Here is a 21,071-nt window from a genome sequence, read left to right on the forward strand (position 1 = left end):
CTGCCTTGTAAACGAAACAAAACTTTCTTATTGTTCCTGTTTACAGCTCCGGCAGCTCATATGAAGCACATTTATTAGCATAAATTGCACAGAATTTCTGCGAGGAGGATCTCATGCAATCGCTTATGTTTACGGCTGCAATTAGATTTATTTCTAATTTCTCCGACGGGTTTAAGACTCAGAGTTGCTTTTCTGATGACAATTTGTTTGTTTTAATTTTAAGTTGCTAACAATGTTAGGTCCATTTGAAACCATCGTTAGAAAATCGTCCTCATCTAAAATCGTCCTACTCTCAATTTTTCCCACTCCCTCTTAGAAGAATACTTCACATGTGGTTTTTTTTTTTAAATCTAAAGAAACCTGTCAAGAACGTAACAATAGTTGCATTGCCACGGACTACGATTGAGAAGTTCTTTGCACAGCTGATTTAGAACAAGATTTAAATTTTTCGTTAGCCGTAATCTGATCGCCTCTGTAACGTAGGAACAATCTTTGATTTTGGTCCTGAATTTTCTATGAAGACTGTTTAGCATAAGGAGATGGGGGAGCCGAGAATTGAAGGATTGTTCCCTTAGTTTTTGGGTGAACTCGTTTCCGTCCTTGATAACTCATATGGTTTATGCGCCTGGTGTGCGCTAACCAGCGTGACGCGGCTAAACACCTTTTGATAAATTTATCGAGCCTTGTGGCTCGTGCCAAGCTTATTGGCAAGAGCTTATTGCTGCGACGCGTTAATGCATTGCATATTTGAGCTTCGAGATGAGCGCTAGTTACATTATATTAACTGAGCCTTGTGGCTCGTAGGACTCTTGTAATGGGTCAGGTTGATACTGCATTATTTAAGCTTCGAGATGAAATTTCATAAATTTAGTATGTTTTGAGGTTCGGTAGGCTCTTGAAAAAAGTCGCTCTCATTGGGCACAACGGCATGCATGCCTACAGCAATTATGCAGTGTAGGCTTTCAATTATGCCAAGCTACCGGAACGAGGTGAAAGCGAGAGCGTTAAACACTTCCTCTGCCACTGGTTCTTCCTTGCTAGAACGTGGCATCGCTGTCTTAATCGCTGAACTGTTACTTCTTTGTGTGTCTGAAAGACTTGGAATTGGCAGCAGCTCACAATATTTTAACGTTTGTTGTAGAGGTGATGAGAATTAGAGGGCGAGCAGAGGCTGAATTGGTTTCACAATGAACCTTCAGGCTCAAATATTCTTCTCTACACCTTCATGGAGAATGGCAACCACCATAACCTAACCTAGTCTACGCTGCTGTAAGGAGGTCTTCATGTTTTCCTCGGCTAGACACTGAGATTGCTTTTCAGAGCCCATAAAGTTAATATGCATAAAGTTTGCTCAAGTATTTCACCAATCGTGGGAGAAAAGAAAGCCTAATCCGTCAGCGAATAGACGACTATTTTTACGCCTTTTCCGTAGAATGCCTTTCAGCTTTGACATTATCTTGACACTCTAAAGGTAGAGATGCCACTCACAACTTGCGTATGGAAGTGACTCCTCTTACTAGTTCAGGTGTTTCCTACAGGGTTCTTATTTGCTTATGTATGTATGTGCAAATGCATAAGCAGCTTTTATGTTTACACCTCATACATCTATGAATAGACAATAAATGATTATTTTGGCTCGATAATAAGTGGGCCAAGAAAACGCTCGCTCAGCAAATGCGAATGTGAATGCCAAATTGCCAGAATCAATGAATGAGCTGATGCTTGTTGCTGTTGGTTAAATCAAGTGCTACTACTGTGGTAAACATAACCAATTATAAGTGGCACAATGTCCTAAAGTTCAAAAGCCTTTGTTCCACTTTTTGTTTGTGTGCATGGGTTAGAGAGTGCGTTAAAAGCGCATAAATACTTACACCAAAGCATTCATTCGTAGCAAAACGTACATCTCCACTGTTTTTTTCTGGTTTGTAGGCTATAATTTCTGCAGTTAGGCATCTGCTGAATGAGCTCGCAGCCAACGAGAGGACAAAGGCATTGAAATGCGAATTTGTAATAAACAACTCTTTTTCATAAATCACCGAGTGCGAAGTGTCCTTAAACTCAAACACAGGCTAATGAACTTCGAACTTAAATGGCTTGTAAATGCGGATGCAAGCGACTTATTTTAGGTAGCTATAAGGATAATGAGGAATATTTATTAAAATAGAAATTATATTTTTTTTAAGATTGTGTAGGCTACAAGTCATGATGGAAAAAACTGGAAAAATTTAAAATTAAGTGGTATGTGTATTTTACATATATCTAAAGTAGTGGCGCAAACCTTTCGTTAGGTGTGTGGTCGAGTTTATTCTCCAATTTATGGCATGCATCTCGATCTTGTCATACAAATAGTGCTACTCGCAGTTTACTGCTACCTGTCTTTGATTTTAATTAAACATTTTTCATGGCAGAAATACACATAGAAGTTCGCCACTGCTAGCTGAGGAGTGACTGGTATTCCCTAACCTCACTCTTTCTATTACTTAGTATTTCATGCCCACAGCGGGTTTTGAACCCAAGGTAACCTAATGCTAGTTACGCTTAAACTCGTTTGGTTATGGCGGCCGTCTTGAATGGCATAGCTTGGATTTTAATTGAATTACGTTGGCATAACTGGCGCTAATCTGTTGGAAATAAGTGAGATCATCTAGTAGGCAAAGACTTTTGCATCAGTACAATAGACGAAGGACTCAAAAAGTCCTGGGGACTATCCGCCATTCAATTTATCGTCTTTACCGGTCATTGAACGACCCGCACACACGCGGCTAAGCTAGGTTTACCATTTAACTCCCATTGCAGAAGCTGTGGGGACCTTTTAGAGAAGAAGTGTGTGTTGAGCACTTTCTCTGTAAATGTCACTGTGTGCTTCTTTCTTCAACAGCCTGGGGCTGTGAGCCAACCCAAATCCCATCAATATTCTCCATTACATCAACAGCTCTGGCTGGCTGTAGATATCTGCCTATTGGAGGTCTCAAAATGGTATCAAAACCGCGCCTTAGTGCTATTTTGGGAGTGCCAGTGCGGTACTTCAGATATTCCACCTATCTACCGATTTAGTAGGTAATTATGATGACGTTTGGACTAAAGAGAACCAGGGCTCAGTATAGTCATAGGCACGAACTACACTTTTTTCATCAAGAAATGGTCTTGAAAGTGTATGAAAGCTTTTGCACCTTTCGATAATTTATCGCCGATAATTAGTAACTAAGATTCAGGGAATAAATGACTCACCTTGAACAAAGTAGTTCTAAAACTATTGTGAAAAAATATATCATTGGCTACAAGCCATCTTTGTACTTTCAACACCTCAGTGGCCTTTGGCTGGATTCTATTTATCTGTTAAAGTTCCAGGTACCTAGACCCAGAGAAGTGCAGTTTAAATCTACAATAATATTTTCAACATACATAACGTCAGCATATTTACTTATCTGAACTTAAGCGGGAATTCTGCTTTAAAAGGTCCAAAAAATCGGTTTTATTTTCTAAAATCTTTACTTTAGCTATCGGAGAGAATATATCCGCAGTTATAGAGGCTAATTTGAGATATTGCCGAAGATATAGTTTGAATGACGTGAGGCGTCAAGCAGGCGTACGAGTACTTGATTGATGTTTGAGCGATTACCGCTTAGCTTCCTTCACGCCTGTAAGTATGCAGCAAATTGCGCTGCAGTTATCTAAAATGGCGAGCATATCGCTGTATCTCTCAAGTGGCTTATGAAATGGAAGACGCTCCACTTGCGCCAACGCAGCGCATCAATTATCTCTTCCTAATAAGAGGAACTCCTCAAGGCTCAATAAATTTATCAAAAAGTGCTAGGCTGCATCACATTGGTGTGCGCTAAGAAACGTTAGGAGCTATCAGACACAAGTAAATAAAACCGTAAACGAGTTCACCTGGAAGTTCAGTTTCCCGTCCCACTATTCTCTGTTCACCTTTTTTCTCTAAGCTAAACCATGGGGCTTAAAGACCGGTTTCTCTACTATTAATTTTTACGATATTTATAAGCTGGTAGGAAGGCTTGAAAGGAAACGAGGCGAACAATTTGAACCAGTTCAACCGTTTTTTTTATTTCTTAAAATCTTTTTTTATTTCGTAAAACATTAAGAAATAAATCTATTAACAAACTTATATTTTCCCGAGTGGTTTTATTTAGTTCGGGGAATACAAATCATAAGAGACTAGTGCATGTCAGAAGTTTTTGTGGGACAAGTATTTTGGACTTGATTTTTGAAAAAGTTCTCAAAAACCGCTCTTTTTAGGCCTCCTAAAAGAGAATCCTTCTCTATTGATTTGACAGAAAGGGGTTCCACGACAGTTCGAAGAAGAAATCTGCATCAGCGAAGTTTTCTTTATTGGTACGCCTATCATTCACTGCTCAAATGTCCCTACCCCAGATGCCCAATAACAATAGCCACTATTCAGGCATACGATATCTAAAAGTAGGTATGATTAATGGTCATCATCTAAGCATACACGCATACATTTTACCCAAAGCGCTTGAGTAAAAAATAATTCACTAAAATTATCCGCGAAGAAATATTGTCTACTATCTGTGTTATGCTCGTATCAAGTTTTTGTGCGAATAAAAGCATCATTGTAATACTATAATTACTATTTTTTTTCAGCTTGAATCAGTTTATGAAAAATTCTTTTAACATTTCATTAAGTTGATGATTTATCTTTTTTCTGATTTCGAATTCCACATTATTTGGATAATTTTCTGTGCCTATTTCTAGGCGTATAAGCTACAAAAGCTGTCAATTCTTTCGTGAATATACAATATCTGACCTAAAACTATGACCGATGATTGTTTTCTCTTTTTGAGTGTTTAATTATTTCATCCAAATGCACATTTTAGAGTCAAAACGGTTAAAGACTGGTTGAGTGGTATTTGCTCAGTAATTAAAACGAGAGAAAAAACGTTTGTTACCTGAGGTGGGGTGCCGAAAAATGAATTTCTGCTGGCAGTGGGTGTCATTAGGAACTCTCTAACTGTCTCGCGAGTCCGTAAATTAAAAATAAAATTGTATACTTTGCATGAATTGGATACGGATTTACGGTGTTATGTAATCTGGTGCCAAAATTTCTTCCTTGCTTCGTTCAGAATAAATATCAAAAGTAACCTTCTATCCAACTTTTGCACCTGTATTCGAATTTTTATCCTCCTCATAAAAAATCATTTGCCATTCGGAGTCGCCTCCAATTGTGGAACAACATCAATACGCGCACCACAAATATGAGGAGAATCTCGATCAAACACCTAACAGAAATTTACGCGCTAGTTATTTATTTATTTGAATTTGTATTTTTGCGAGTATATATTTTTTCTGAAGCTGTTATTTCGTTTTAATTTATCTAACACATTTACTTATAATCTAGAAACTTAAATTTCTTAGTATGTAAAACAATCCTTCAGCTTCTGCATCTGCACCTGCAGCTTTATCCCTGCATGCATTTCCAATCTGCCTTCAACTCTACTTTAAACCAGCAGCTTTTCTTATTGTTTTGTAATTACCTCCACATTTTTGTGACCTTTCGCTTTTTTATTGATTTTCTCTATTTAAATACATTTAACTTTTAACGTATTTAAATTACTATTAACATTTAGTATTCGTTTTATTGTTGTTATATTTTTTTTTACACATTTCTAAGCCATTCTACAGCCCCACAGCTGATTGCTGCCTTGCATTAACAATTGCATTTTTGTATATTATTTCATTCCACCTTCTCTTTCATAACATTCGTTAACTCTTATACCAAAGAACGTACGGTCTTTGCCTATGTGACCCCAATGAATAGTGAATTCGCCCTCCACCCCAATTCTCTTGTTTAATTTCTCTAGATTCTCTCAACGTTTCACTACCACCCGGTTCTTGTTTCACCTATCAAGCGCCGTCTCTCTAGTACCAGAGAACGTTGATTTCCATGATTATCATAATCAACGTTCTCTGCTAGTACTCTTTATTCTACGCTCCCTCATTGCAGTTTATAGTATTCCGCTCATCATTTCAAACACTACACCGGAAGACGTTCTCTACCAACCATTCACTCATATTGAACCGTTGTTTGTTTGCCTGTTTAACTGGAGTCGCAAGTCGCAAGTCGCACTAGCATGGCATTTGGCCAGCACCAGCGAGTTCAGTATTCGTCGTCTGTTCGTTTAGTTTGGATGTTGTGTGAAATAACTTCGCTTCTCGTTGCTCGGTTTTATAATTTTTAATTTTCTATCACTCAAATATAATTTGATTTTATAATTTGGAACGATGTTTATCTGTACGCTTGTATGTGTTGTCTTTTTGAAACTCCTTAACTATCCGTGTATTTAATTTAAAATACTAAATAAAGGAAATACTGAAGCAAATGTAAAGAAAATTAGCACCAAATGTGCTAGCAATAATCCCAAGTGTGTTGCACAGTCAAATATTGACAGCTGTCACCTGTCGCAAAGTCTGCGAAATTGTCGGTGTCGCAGCTGCCATCAGCGTCGTCGCCAAACATCACCAATAATCTCACCTCCTCTGGCTCCGGCAACAATTCGCAGTTGTTGCATGTTTTGCCGGCAACGCTAGTAATCACTCAAACGTTCGTCATCGTCATCGTCAGCGACCAGTGAGACCCCCTCGACGTACAGTGGCCAGTCAGCTGGGAAACAGTGCCGCACTTTCAATGTGTCCCTCTTGCCTCCCTCTTTCCGTTGTAGCATTGCCTGCTTAAGTGTCGGTTCGTTGTCGTGTCTCGCTGTACACAATTCATTGTGCTTCATTTTGCGTTGCAGTTGCAGTTGTTGAATTTAATCCACAACATATGAATTACATAAAAACTTAAAACGAATTAACAAAAAACAAAAAACAACTTACAACGACTACGCGAATAAATTCATTATAATTCATCAACATCATCAAGTGAACAACAAAAAAGTTAATTACTGTGTTCACAAACTTCGCATTGCGTACATCCAGCCCTTTATCGTTGTCGGTTAGTTTGTTGTTACTGCTGCACTCGACGCGGCGCCGAGCCACAGTCAGCGGCCACAATTGGTTAGTTGGTTGGTTGCTTTTAGGCTCTTATCAACAAAACGAAGGTCGCTATGAAGTGAATATCAAATTCAAATGGAAATTAGCAACCAAAAGTGATATTGTGTGAATAATTAATGCAGAAATGTACGCTAAATTGTGAAAGTGTTGAGTGGTGAACGATAAGATGGAATTTTGTTTAAAGAAAATTGGTCACAAGTGTGAATAAATACATTCTGATAAATGTACGCGATAAATACAAGTATATATTTATTTTGAATATCGAAAGATAGAAATAAAATTAAAATTAAATTTAAAGTACGTGTTAATAAATGAGAAATAGTTATCTACTTTGAAAATTTTGGCTGATGCAGTAAAACAATAATTCATGTCAATTTGATGGATATGTGCACGTACTTCGGATAAGAGCGTCGAAAATCTAAAGGTGAATATAAATAATTGATTTTTAATTAAACTTTAGTGATAAGTTACAAGTTAGCATTGCAAAAAGAGGTATGATAAATTTGTTATGTATGGAAAGTTTTTCTTGGTATTTCCTTTGAGCCAAACTTTTTTGGAGCAATTAGTAGAGTAAAATAACTGGAATGAATTTTTTTTAGCTATAATGAATTGCAGACCTATGCTGAAGAGGTTTAGTAAGAACTTATTTTTATTTACATCTAAATTGGATTCAAATTTCATTCTGAGTAGAATTAAAAAAAAAATAGCGAAATATTTTCATTCTGCACAATTTCTTTTTATTTGGAGATACTGCGTAACACAGTTAAGGAAAAAATTCATAAAAAAATCAACGTGATTTTTTAGCAACTTCAAGCTTGTACTTTATTATACTAAAATTTAATATATAAAATTTAATATAAAACTGCATACCAAAAATTGAGAAATTGAGTTTAGATTTTGTTAGACAATTTGCAATATTTTTATATAAAAATAATAAGCATGCAAAAAAAAAGGAAAAAGAGTGAAAACTGGCCAAAATGGTAATGCTGTGCTTTCGTTTTGTCGCGCAGTGTATGATTAATTAAGTTTCTTCCACAACTTAATTTCGTTGTTCTGTTTCTATGGCATCCTCTTTTACTTTCTAGATAATATAAAATTAAGAGACGAAATGTTTTTTGCTATTTGTGAAAGCTACAATTTTTTTCCACAACAAATTTACTATAGAAAGTTGCAATTAAAGATGTGGTTCACTCACCTCGTTTCAAAATTCAAGTGTGAAAACTCTAATACGTAAAAATTATGTATCCCGATATTATATAGACAGTAGACAGGAAGATTAATTTATTTTATTACCTAACTTATTTCTATGTATAATGAAAAAATTGATAAAATTTACTATATGACTTATTTCATTTTAACGAAAATTAAAAAAAAAACAAAAAAAAACAATCAACTTTTCAAAATTTATAATACATAAAATGTATTCTAACGCGTTTAAATCTATTTTCTATTCAAAAAACAGAAACATCAGCCAATTTTTAAAACGATTAAGGTATTCAACTGAGTTTACGATATCAATTGTTGAAAAGAATTATTAATATGAACTAATTCCGCTTTCGTATTTGACTTAATATTATATACATATATTTAATTGGCGCTTACACCCATTGTGGGTATTTGGCCGAGCTCCTCCTCCTACTTGTGGTGTGCGTCTTGATGTTATTCCACAAATGGAGGGGCCTACAGTTTAAAACCGGCTCCGAACGGCAGTATTTTTTATGAGTAGCTTTTTCATGGCAGAAATACACTCGCAGGTTTCCCATTGCCTGCCGAGGAGCGACGCTATTACAAAAACTTTTTCTTCATGTTTCATCTTTCACCGAGACTCGAACCTGAATTCCAAATAGTAGTCACGCACCAACCCATTCGGCTACGGCGGTCGCTGTCTTAATATTCACCTTACTATTATTCGACCCCTTTCTCTAGAACGATTTCATATAAATCCTTCGTACGAGTATTCGATTAAAACTGAAACAATTGAAAAAATTAAACTTGATAAAATGTGTTTGATATTCTTATCCGTTGGGTGAAAAATTGTCCAAATTATTTTACCTGGCCTTAAAATTCCAGGCAAGTAATTTTTTTCTTTCACAGCCACCCTGACGTTGATAAAAAAGCAAAGAGATATCAAATCTTGGTCTCAAAAAACGCAATGCAATCTCTCAAACTGCTGACAAATGTCACACCAATTAATTTCAGAGCTAAGGCTGGTGATGTATCTCAATCTGTTATACTATTTCTGCGCCATTTCAAAGCTAGCTATTTCATCGCTCCCTCGTCTAAGGTATATGCGCCTATAAGGTGTAAAAGTCTTTATATTCCGGAAAACCTTCTCATTCCCAGGGCCGCCTCATCCAAGCTTATACGCCATATAATGAGTAAGGCGGTAGAAAACGTTTTTCGTTCTTCACACTTCACACTTCACCTAGACTAATTTAACATTTATTTGGCAATTTCCATTCAAGTCTGTTTTACCAGTTTATTCAACGTTCAATAGTTTGCCAGTCTATTCAATGCACCGACAGGGCATACCCGAGAAACTCTGTAATTTTGCTAAAATTACAGTATTCCAACTTCAAATATGAAGTAATGCATGAAGCAATGCTCTCAGACCCAATCAAAGTAGTTGCAAGCGTCCGACAAGGATGCATTCTTTCTTCTTTACACTTTTTGATGTTAATTGACGAAATTTAAAAAAAAATCAATTGACAAAAATCCCCGAAAAAGATATTGTATGGCATCCCCCAACCGTTGAGCACCTAAGCGATTTGGATAATGTGGACTTTCTTTTCGTTCTTTTCTAAAGTAAACAGTCTTATCTGCAGTCCAAACTGAAAGATGTATGCGACTAATATTTAAGGCACGGCCTCAAAATAAATAATAAGAAAACGAAATCAATTAATATAAATGCTACCCGGTCTAATACTATTGCTGGTCAACATATTGCAGAAGTGGAGGGGTTACGTATCTTGGTATCCAAATTACTGCAAGCGGTGGCGCTTTCGCTGATACAACAGCAAGATTAAAGAAAGCAAAAGCAGCTTGTGCTATGCCCAAAAAAATGCGGTACTCCATTGATATCGAAATCCGATGGCTTTGGAGTAGAATCTACAGGGGTGCAGACCCAGGGGTAAACCAAGAGGATCCTGGCGACGCAGCCTGCATGACTAAATAACTCGCATCTCACCTGTACTCAAGTGAGGCAAAACAAAACGATAGAAATAAGTGGAAATCATTAGTCGGCGCTTGAGCAAACTATAACAATAATTCTCTGATGATATCCACTGGAGCTAGCACCCTGTTTATTTCGAAGCCAAATATTTCAAATGGAGGTCAAAAATATATTGCTTTCTTGAAAGCACTTAAAGATGTTTTGTCTCCATGTATGTATTTTGACGCCCTTAAGCCCAAAGTATCACCAGAGATACCTCCAGCTGATTTTCTATTTCCATGCCATCAATCAGTAAACTGGAAAAGTTCGCCGCTTAACAGTTCACATAGACTTAGTTTTGTACGTTCATTCATCGCTCATTTATTATGTGTCAAAAACAAATCGGGTTTGCGGGTCAGTGGGAGTGAAGGGAGACAATTTTCTCCTTGTATTTTAGTAATAAGGCCTCTCTACCTTTAAAAAATAGCAACTATGTATACATACAGGCTAAATACTTTAGTCTTCAGTCACAGGTATTAAGGGGTCCCGGTGGTTTAGAATTTTCAAAAATGGACTTTTTTTTGATATTTGGAAAGTATAGGCTTTCAAGAATATATTGTCAATTTTTTGGAAGCATACAACCAAAACGATACTATAACCGTTTTAGCAGGTAAAGTCTTATTCGTTACGCGGCAGTCGCATTTAAACGCATCTCAAACACCACCGAGACCCCTTAACTAATCGCAGTAGAATAGCCTTAAGACAAATGTTATTACCCAAAATCAGGCTTTTCCGAAGAGAGTAGCTAAACATATAAATAAATATTTTTTATTTTAGGACTATGAATAAGTTCGTGCGGTTTTTTTTCGAAATTTGAAACTTTATTGACGTAAAATGGTTACAAATTTAATATTCAAAATATTGTCCATCGCTTACTACTACTTTTTCCCATCTTTCTGGCAATTCACGGATTCCCTTTGTGAAAAATTCGGTCGGTTTTGCCGCAATCCACGAATCGATCCATTTTTTGACTTCATCGTAATTACGGAAGTGCTGGTCAGCCAGGCCATGTTGCATCGATCGGAAGAGATAGTAATCGGATGGCGCAAGGTCTGGACTATACGGCGGGTGGGGTAGGACATCCCATTTGAGCGTTTCTAAGTATGTTTTGACCACTTGTGCAACATGTGGCCGAGCATTGTCATGTTGCAAAATAACTTTGTCGTGTCTATCGGCGTATTGCGGCCGTTTTTCTCGCAGTGCTCGGCTCAAACGCATCAATTGTCGTCGGTAGACATCCCCCGTAATCGTTTCATTCGGTTTCAGTAGCTCATAATACACAACACCCAGCTGGTCCCACCAGATACACAGCATAACCTTCAGGCCATGAATATTCTGCGCCGACGTCGATGTTGAAGCATGGCCAGGGTATCCATACGTTGCCCGACGTTTTGGATTGTCGTAATGGACCCACTTTTCATCGCCAGTCACAATTCGATGCAAAAAACCCTTTCTTTTGTGCCGTTGAAGCAGTTGTTCGCATGCCATAAAACGGCGTTCAACGTCTCTTGGCTTCAATTCATACGGCACCCAATGGCCTACCTTTCGGATCATTCCCATGGCTTTTAAACGTTTGGAAATGGTTGATTGATCAACTCCCAAAGTTTTTGCAACCTCTTCTTGCGTTTGAGCCGGATCTTGATCGAGCAATTCCTCCAATTCGGTATCCATGAACTTTGGCGGCGCACCCTCGCGTTCTTCGTCTTCCAAGCCAAAATCACCACTTTTAAAGCGTGCAAACCACTTCTGGCACGTTCGCTCAGATAGAGCATGCTCACCATAAACTTCCACCAAGATACGATGACTTTCGGCTGCTTTTTTCTTCATATTAAAATAATGAAGAAGAATTCCCCGCAAAAACACATTATTTGGCACGAAATTCGACATTTTCAAGTGTGGTAAAAATATTGTTGTTTACGCTTCAAATAAAAAACTTATACTGACGTTTGTGCCTTACGACAGTAGCTCTCCAATGAATGTTTGGAAATGTGGATCGATGGAATAATAATCAAGTTACGCCATCTGTTGTAAAACCGCACGAACTTATAAATAGACCTATTAGATATATATAATAGGACTATGAATAAGTTCGTGCGGTTTTTTTTTCGAAATTTGAAACTTTATTGACGTAAAATGGTTACAAATTTAATATTCAAAATATTGTCCATCGCTTACTACTACTTTTTCCCATCTTTCTGGCAATTCACGGATTCCCTTTGTGAAAAATTCGGTCGGTTTTGCCGCAATCCACGAATCGATCCATTTTTTGACTTCATCGTAATTACGGAAGTGCTGGTCAGCCAGGCCATGTTGCATCGATCGGAAGAGATAGTAATCGGATGGCGCAAGGTCTGGACTATACGGCGGGTGGGGTAGGACATCCCATTTGAGCGTTTCTAAGTATGTTTTGACCACTTGTGCAACATGTGGCCGAGCATTGTCATGTTGCAAAATAACTTTGTCGTGTCTATCGGCGTATTGCGGCCGTTTTTCTCGCAGTGCTCGGCTCAAACGCATCAATTGTCGTCGGTAGACATCCCCCGTAATCGTTTCATTCGGTTTCAGTAGCTCATAATACACAACACCCAGCTGGTCCCACCAGATACACAGCATAACCTTCAGGCCATGAATATTCTGCGCCGACGTCGATGTTGAAGCATGGCCAGGGTATCCATACGTTGCCCGACGTTTTGGATTGTCGTAATGGACCCACTTTTCATCGCCAGTCACAATTCGATGCAAAAAACCCTTTCTTTTGTGCCGTTGAAGCAGTTGTTCGCATGCCATAAAACGGCGTTCAACGTCTCTTGGCTTCAATTCATACGGCACCCAATGGCCTACCTTTCGGATCATTCCCATGGCTTTTAAACGTTTGGAAATGGTTGATTGATCAACTCCCAAAGTTTTTGCAACCTCTTCTTGCGTTTGAGCCGGATCTTGATCGAGCAATTCCTCCAATTCGGTATCCATGAACTTTGGCGGCGCACCCTCGCGTTCTTCGTCTTCCAAGCCAAAATCACCACTTTTAAAGCGTGCAAACCACTTCTGGCACGTTCGCTCAGATAGAGCATGCTCACCATAAACTTCCACCAAGATACGATGACTTTCGGCTGCTTTTTTCTTCATATTAAAATAATGAAGAAGAATTCCCCGCAAAAACACATTATTTGGCACGAAATTCGACATTTTCAAGTGTGGTAAAAATATTGTTGTTTACGCTTCAAATAAAAAACTTATACTGACGTTTGTGCCTTACGACAGTAGCTCTCCAATGAATGTTTGGAAATGTGGATCGATGGAATAATAATCAAGTTACGCCATCTGTTGTAAAACCGCACGAACTTATTCATAGTCCTATTATAATTTTAAAATGAAATACATAGTTAGAAGGAAATAAAGTCAGGTTATTATAAATTACAATAGGTATTAAGATATTATCTTGAAAGTGAAGAGTGTTAAAGATAAGTTGTTCTTCATTTCATAACAAAGAAAACCCACTCATTCTAATTAGATAGAAAAAAATATTGGATTTGAATTCAATTAAATCACAAAAATGTATAAATAAGGAAATGGCTGCGCTAATTTCTGCATTCTCTTCACAAAACCCTAATTTTTTCAGCAAACGCGCGATATGTAGCGAAAACCCATTCAACTCTTTTTAACCGATAAAAATCTAGTCGCCACAAACTAATTAAAATTTAGCAAAACCTCTCTGGTTTCTAAGCTTGCCGCACTAATGCAGGTTTCCCCTGAAGTGCAGCCTGAAGTATCATAAAAGAAGTAATTCATATCCTTCATTGCCAAATCCTGTTACTGAAAGTGCAAATATAATGGCTAAACTATGCATACCTGTCAGACAGAAGACAGTCGTTCATTAAGCCGGTGCCTACTTTATAATTTGCAAATATTAGCAAACCAACAAGAAGAAGTCAGAAAATTAATTAGTTGAAGACGTCAGTCGTCAGTCGCCCCATGTCGATGGTGACTAACTTGATAATGAATTTTTGTTGTCGATTACTTTTAAATTGACTTTGAAACATCTCACTCTTCCTATGTACGTTGGCATTAAAGAACTATTGGCGTCTCAGCATCATTAACTTGCAATTTTCTTTATATGTAGCGGAGCGTGCGTGGAACTAATGTGTTCATTGTTGCTTGACAACAAAGAAGTAGATACGAGTATACTCGTACTCGTGCAAACTGGCGTTAAATTGGAGGTTATACTCGAATTACTTCGGGGCATAATACCTGGTTTTTGGCATAAAATGTTTGCTATGCAAAATAAAAATAAGAAACAAACATTTAGCTGCAAAATTTTCATTTTAATCAATTTTATTTGCATTTTTTATAGCAAAGAAGTTTTATTAAAACAAAAAATGCTTATATTACTACTAATTTTTAGTTGTCAAATATTCTTAATTAAAATGTTTTGCATATTTTCTTTTTATTTTTCTCGCACGCTATTTCAAACTATATTTGCCACTTTTGCCTCATCAATAGTTTCGTAGCATACATATGGACATATGCATGTGTAGTTATGTGCATATGCATATAAAATAATTTTTAGTTTTCCTTGTTCCCACGAACTCCAGTTGCCAGCTGCTTTCTTTTCTCATAATACCCAAAGCGCAACAGCATCTGTTTCCTTTTAAAGTGTTGACGCTGGTACTCGCACTTTCCACCTTTTCATATTGCAGGTAACGCCCTTCTAATTCCCAACAGCGCATGACACTCGCTACCCTCATTTTTTAAGCCCGTGAGTTATTTTTTTTTACCTTTTCTATTAAATTTAGTCGGTCTTCACGATTTGTGCAATTGCCCTTATCGATAGTAGACATGCACTGCGTGGGATTTATTGAGAAGTTTTAACAATTTATTTCTTATTTAATTTTCATAATTTTTTTAGGAAAATATCGTCCACTTTACTATAATAGCCATATACCTAAATTCAAGTTGCAAACTAAAAACAAAATACGAAATTTCACACTTTTTAATCAGATTTTTTATAAATTTAGGTATGCAGTTTTATAGCCCATTCAATTTTGGCATAACAAAGTGCAAATTTCAAGTAGCTGAAAAATTGCGTTGATTTTTGACAATTTTTTTTACTGACGGTGTTGACTGCTTTCTTTCAAATAAAAAAATATAACAAGCTTTCAATTATCGCTTAGAATTGTACATAATATGTATATATGTATCTATATACAATATATCTATTTATACAAACAGCATAGTCCCAGCGAACTTTGAGTTAAAGAGCTTTTTACTGTCAGAAAGTATTGTAATTCGAAACACATCAATATTTATTAGGTTGAACGGGCTGTTGAGAGGTGCTACCTTTCTTGAATTTTATACAAAATTTCTTGATGCTCAACTTACCTAACTGAAAACGGTATTGGTATTTTAGGTATACATTTATGATTTATCAATAAATTATTAAAACAAATTTCTCTAACTAATAGTGATTCGTGTAACAAATGCCACAGTGACTTGGTAATTAAATTTATTCGAATTTAAAACAGAAGCTACTTTTCAAATTAGAATACTAATGAAACTTTTACAGTAGAATGATCTCTTATATATAAATATATACATATATATAATTGGCGCGTACACCCTTTTTCGTTGATTGGCAGAGCTCCTCCTCCTATTTGTGGTGTGCGTCTTGATGTTGTTCCACAAATGGAGGGACCTAAATGTTTTTCTTAATTTTGGTGTTTTCACCGAGATTCGAACCGACCTTCTCTCTGTGAACTCCGAATGGTAGTCACGCACCAACCCATTCGGCTACGGGGGCCGCCTGTGGAGATCACCGGCTTCAATTTTCGGTATCAAAAAGTCGTTTATCATGGCGCGAAAGCGTTTGCCATTCACTTTTACATTGACATCAGCCTCGTCTTCGAAGAAATATGGGCCAATGATTCCCAAAGTCCATAGGCCGCACTAAACGGTTGTTTTCAATTAATGTAATGGTTGTTCTTGAATGACTCCGGGTTGTTCTTCAGCTCAAATATGTCAATTTTGTTTATTAATATAGCCATTAAGCCAAAAATGGGCCTCATAGCTGGACACCATAAGAACGCTTTTCGCAGACCGTCGATTTTCGTAATATAATTGTACGATTTGTTGAATTTTGAATTCAATCTTGCCATAATGTAATGTCAATGAATACTAAAAAAAGTGATGTATTTAGTTTGAAAGTAGTCAAGCGTAATCTGGCAATAAAACCCTATTGGAAATATGATCTGATCACCTTTTGGTATGGGCTTATAAAAGGAAGCAAAAAACACGTTCAATATTTCAAAACAATTTGTAATGAAAAACGGAAAAACAAAGTAGGTTTTAACGAGAGCAAATATATCACAATGGAACAAATAAAGGCAAGACTAAATGCCCAAACGAGACTCCACCTGGTGTGCGCGCATGGTTCAAATAATGGTTCAACAAACCTGTAAATACACCTCAATATATAATTTTTAATAAAAATATAGAATATTTACATTAGAAATGAGTTCCGTGCCAGACTCTTTCCGTTCTGTCATTAATAAGATTAACGAAGGAAAAATGTATTTACCAGCTAATTTCTATTTTCTCTACCATTTTCATTTTCTGAGTTTTATCAGTTTTAGTTTTTCTAACCAGGAAACAGTTGTTTTTAGTTTGACACCATAGTTTAAATACATAACCTCACTTTGTCGTTAGGCCTATACTGATCTTACTATTTAAGATGTTAAAAAGAAGATCAATTAAAGAGCCTTTCGCACTACTTTTTTGTGCTAATTTTTAATTAAGTTATTCAAGTTAAATAAAAATATGTAAACTGCAGCAATTTCCTAGAATATGTTGATATTTTATTTATAATCGTGCTTTAAAAGTAAAATTTGCAATACAATTCGAGAGATTAAGAATGGTTTTTAAAGGTCCTAGAATCTTCCACTACATTGTAAAGCATTTCTTTAGCAAAATTAATTCCTTCAGTATACATTTTTTAAATGAAAACTAGAAAGAGGTTGACGATGTTCAAATAGAAAGTATTTAAAAAGTGGCAAACAAGTTAAATTCCAAAATAAGCTTGTCAAACTTGTCAAAATCACAACCAACACCACTTTGTTACATGGGGGAAAAGCATTTTGAAGGGCTGGCCGAGATCTGATCGTTAACCGGCTCTCAGCTAATTTGAAAGAATTAGCTGATTGGCTGACGTCACTTGGGATGTGTTTACAAAAAAGCTGTTCTTAAGTTGGTGTTAATTGAAAAAAATCAACCAATGGCATATCGTTGCCAACTGAACAATGACTGATTGGTACGACAAAAATTCAACACCGTTTTCGCTTATGTTGCTTCGCTGCTATCTGAACAGCAACTGATTGGACGATCGTGCAGAATGCGGCTGCGAAGCTCTCAAGTGACGTGTCAGTCCAAGTTCCGCTCACAATTTTCTTTTTCCCCATAATTAAAGCGTAAACTTTGTTGGTCTATCAACCTTGACTTTTTTACTACTATGGTATTACTACTATGTTATACTATACTAAATACAGCGCGGCCTGTTTTAGTGAAGAAAAAGAAGACACTTACCATGGTAATTCTCGCTTTCTTTACCGGTATAGGGTCCTGTGGTCTTCCGATTTGAGTTGTGAAATGTACTTCATGTTTCCTAAAAAATGACTACTTCAAATAGGATTGTCAGTACTTACAATCATTTAGCTTTCAAAATACATAATTAAATGTTAATTATCTTCTGGTAGTACTCTGCTGTAAACATATTGTTTTATTAATTTAAAATTAAGAATGCTGATCTAAGAAGCGTTTGAGACATTCTTTCATCTAAATTATCTCACAAAGTAAATCTGTTTATCGCTCGTTGTCGTTGTTTTAAAAAACTTTGTCGCGATAGAATTTTAGACGCGATCAGAAAATGTTTATTTAATAAATGAAATTAACATAAATTGTATTTTTAGGCACACCTAAAATATTTAATAGCATAATGGGTATAAATAATCATAAATTTGAATTAAAGCCAGTTTCTTATTTTAAACGAATTTCGTCATTTAATGCTAATGCCATAATCTCAACAGCAAACAATTTAAAACCGAGAATTTGCTTTTTCGACTAATGAATATTAAAACGCGAAAATTAGCGGTTTAAAAAGTAAATCGAAAATTATTTGTGTTTATGAAAATGGTAGCACGACTATTTATAGCTATGAGCGTAGATTGAAAATTTAAAAATATATACCTAAAATCGCCCTTTACGAAGCGAACTTATGATGTTTTTCCAGTTGGAGGCATTCTATAGTTATATATATAATAGATATACATACTACACAGGATTGCCAAAAACTTATGTTAACCACCTTCACAAATTTCCAAAAAATAAAACCCTTTGCTTCGTTAAATATAAATAAATAACTAAACTATCATTTATAGGGAAAACCTCGAAGAAATTTAAAACTGCTTTTAAAATTGAAAAAAAATATATATTGTACATATGTATATATAAATATAAATAGGTATATATGTATATAATATATATATATATATATGTTTAATATTAATCTTTTTTTATATAATTTTTTGGACAGGAAATTAAAAGAGAAAATTAAATAAAACTAATCTCTAAACATTTCATAACAAATTCAAGGAAAAGTGCAATTTTTCAACGAAAATATTAGTTTGGGGAAAAAGAAATCCATTAATCAAAATAATGATACCCTTTGTTTGGGTTTAAAAAAAAAATGTTGTGTAGGTAAAGCCTCGAAAAAATCTAAAATGATTTTAAAACTTAAAAAATATATATCCCTTTTTTTGTTATTTTCTTATATATTTTTTTTTGGGCATTTTTGAAGGGAAATTAAAAGAGAAAGTTAAATAATATTTTTCTACAAGTATTTTATGCCAAATTTAAAGAAAAGTGCATATGCTCATCGGAAATATTAAATAAAAAAATAAATACTTATTTCCTTATTTATTTTTTTTTTTGCTCATCCTCATTTACCATACACATTTGTATGCATGTGCGTAAGTATATTCTATTTATATGTAAATATACATATGTATATTAATTCTATGATCAGCTTTGTCGCTTTAAAGTACAATGACACACTCCACATTTGAATGATTACATGCATACATTTGAAGTGGATGTCGTCACAAACTCATTCTCAACTCTCCACTCGCCCACGGACTCATTTATTTCTTCACTCATCTTGTCAATAATTGCTTGTTACAACAGAAACATATTCATATTCTTAGTGCTTGTTATGAAAATAAAAAATTTTAATTCATACAACGTACACATTTCCCCTCCCACTTCCCCTGAGAGAGTGTTCGTATGAAGCGACATACGAGAAGTAAATTGTATGGTAATTGTGAACTTGTCAATTGCCTTAATGATTGCCTCATTCAACACACAACTTTGTTGTAATTGTTGTGAATATAATTGTTGTTCTTCTTGCCTGATTTTACAACAACATTACACTTTTCATTGTCACTGTAGTATGATAGTTAATAATTTCACATTTTGTAGTTGTCATCAGCACTTGAAATTTCATGCGCTGCTTCTCACTCATGCAGAGTCCACGGCGTGATTGTTGTTGCGGCTGAAAATTTTGGATAAGTGTAATTTAAGTAGATATCGCTGATTGTCGATAGAGTTCTTGTAGAAACCTACAGTGCACATGAGTGCATACTTAGTAAATGTGGAGAAATGCTTCTGGCTCTCACTACTTGAACCGGTTAGTAACCTACGTAGGCATACGAACTGCTTGCAGTTTTGTCTCAAACACTTTGTATAAATTATGAAATTGATAAGCGCTCAATTACAAAAAGTTCTCACCTATCGTTCACAACTACCCGCTTATACATATAGACTATCAAACAAGGTTTCCTCGCCTTCATTCATAAACTCCTCGTACTTCATATCGCTCTTGTTAGCTTTCACCTGGGTGTTTGCGCTGTTTTGTGTACCTTAACCAGTGCCGTGGCATTTGTTTATATTCTAAAAGGCATGGCCTATCTACCTGCTTTTGTTTGCTAATTTCTATGACGTATTATTTGTTATAATTTTATTGTATTCTAATGCTTTTGTTAATGCCAATAGACAGTTGCTATTTAATAAATTTCACTGGCATATACTTACATGTTACATATGAAGAAAAAATAGAATAAAAATATGTGGTAATTCAACTGAAATCAATTATTTGTGATAAGCTTTGAGGCGCCGCCTTTTGATTTTTTCCTTTCGATGGAATTTCAATTGAATCACTTTGACAATGAATAATGTTTATAGCTAATGGAAGTGGGACTTGCTCAAAGGCACTGAGCAAATATTTGTTAACCAAGATAAGGAAAACTTTTCAAGTTTGCAAAAATTAAATTTTCTAAAATTAACTATGTGTATATAAGGTAATGAGCTCTAAGTCAGGAAGAAGTTTATTTAACATTTTTATTAATCATGGGTGTTCCCAAGGGAGAATAAACTTTGTTTTTTTTTTGTTTTCAATTGCCAATGCAATGTAAGGTTTATAATTATTTTATCTTGAAGTTAGGTTAGGTAGTGCTGGCTGTTAAACAGCGCATTTAAATGTTCATATTCATGTGGAATTGTTATTGTACCCAACCTCCCAAACTCCTTTCAGTTAACTTAACTGTGGCTTGAAATAAAATGTTATATTAACAGTACTTCTTATCATCGCTCATATTAGCTTTGATTTGTTTATTGAAATAATAATTTTTCGAAATGTCATCTTTTTTTATGCTGTGATCATTAAGTAGTAACGAGTCATTTTCTTCGCGATACACCTTTCAGTATATAGACGCTGCAAAACATC

The 21,071-nt window shown here is 35.7% G+C and overlaps 1 protein-coding gene across 1 annotated transcript in view; it reads left to right on the forward strand.

Annotated features, from left to right (window-relative positions):
* The first annotated feature begins 7,343 nt into the window (after nt 1–7,343).
* LOC128868675 (uncharacterized) overlaps nt 7,344–21,071 on the forward strand; it is a 174,826-nt gene continuing 161,098 nt past the window's right edge. Inside the window, exon 1 of the mRNA XM_054111020.1 lies at nt 7,344–7,456. The gene's annotated coding sequence lies outside the window, so the exon portion shown is untranslated. The remainder of the gene's footprint in view (nt 7,457–21,071) is intronic.

The sequence above is a fragment of the Anastrepha ludens genome, chromosome 6 (assembly GCF_028408465.1).
Source record: "Anastrepha ludens isolate Willacy chromosome 6, idAnaLude1.1, whole genome shotgun sequence".
Classification (NCBI taxonomy): domain Eukaryota; kingdom Metazoa; phylum Arthropoda; class Insecta; order Diptera; family Tephritidae; genus Anastrepha; species Anastrepha ludens.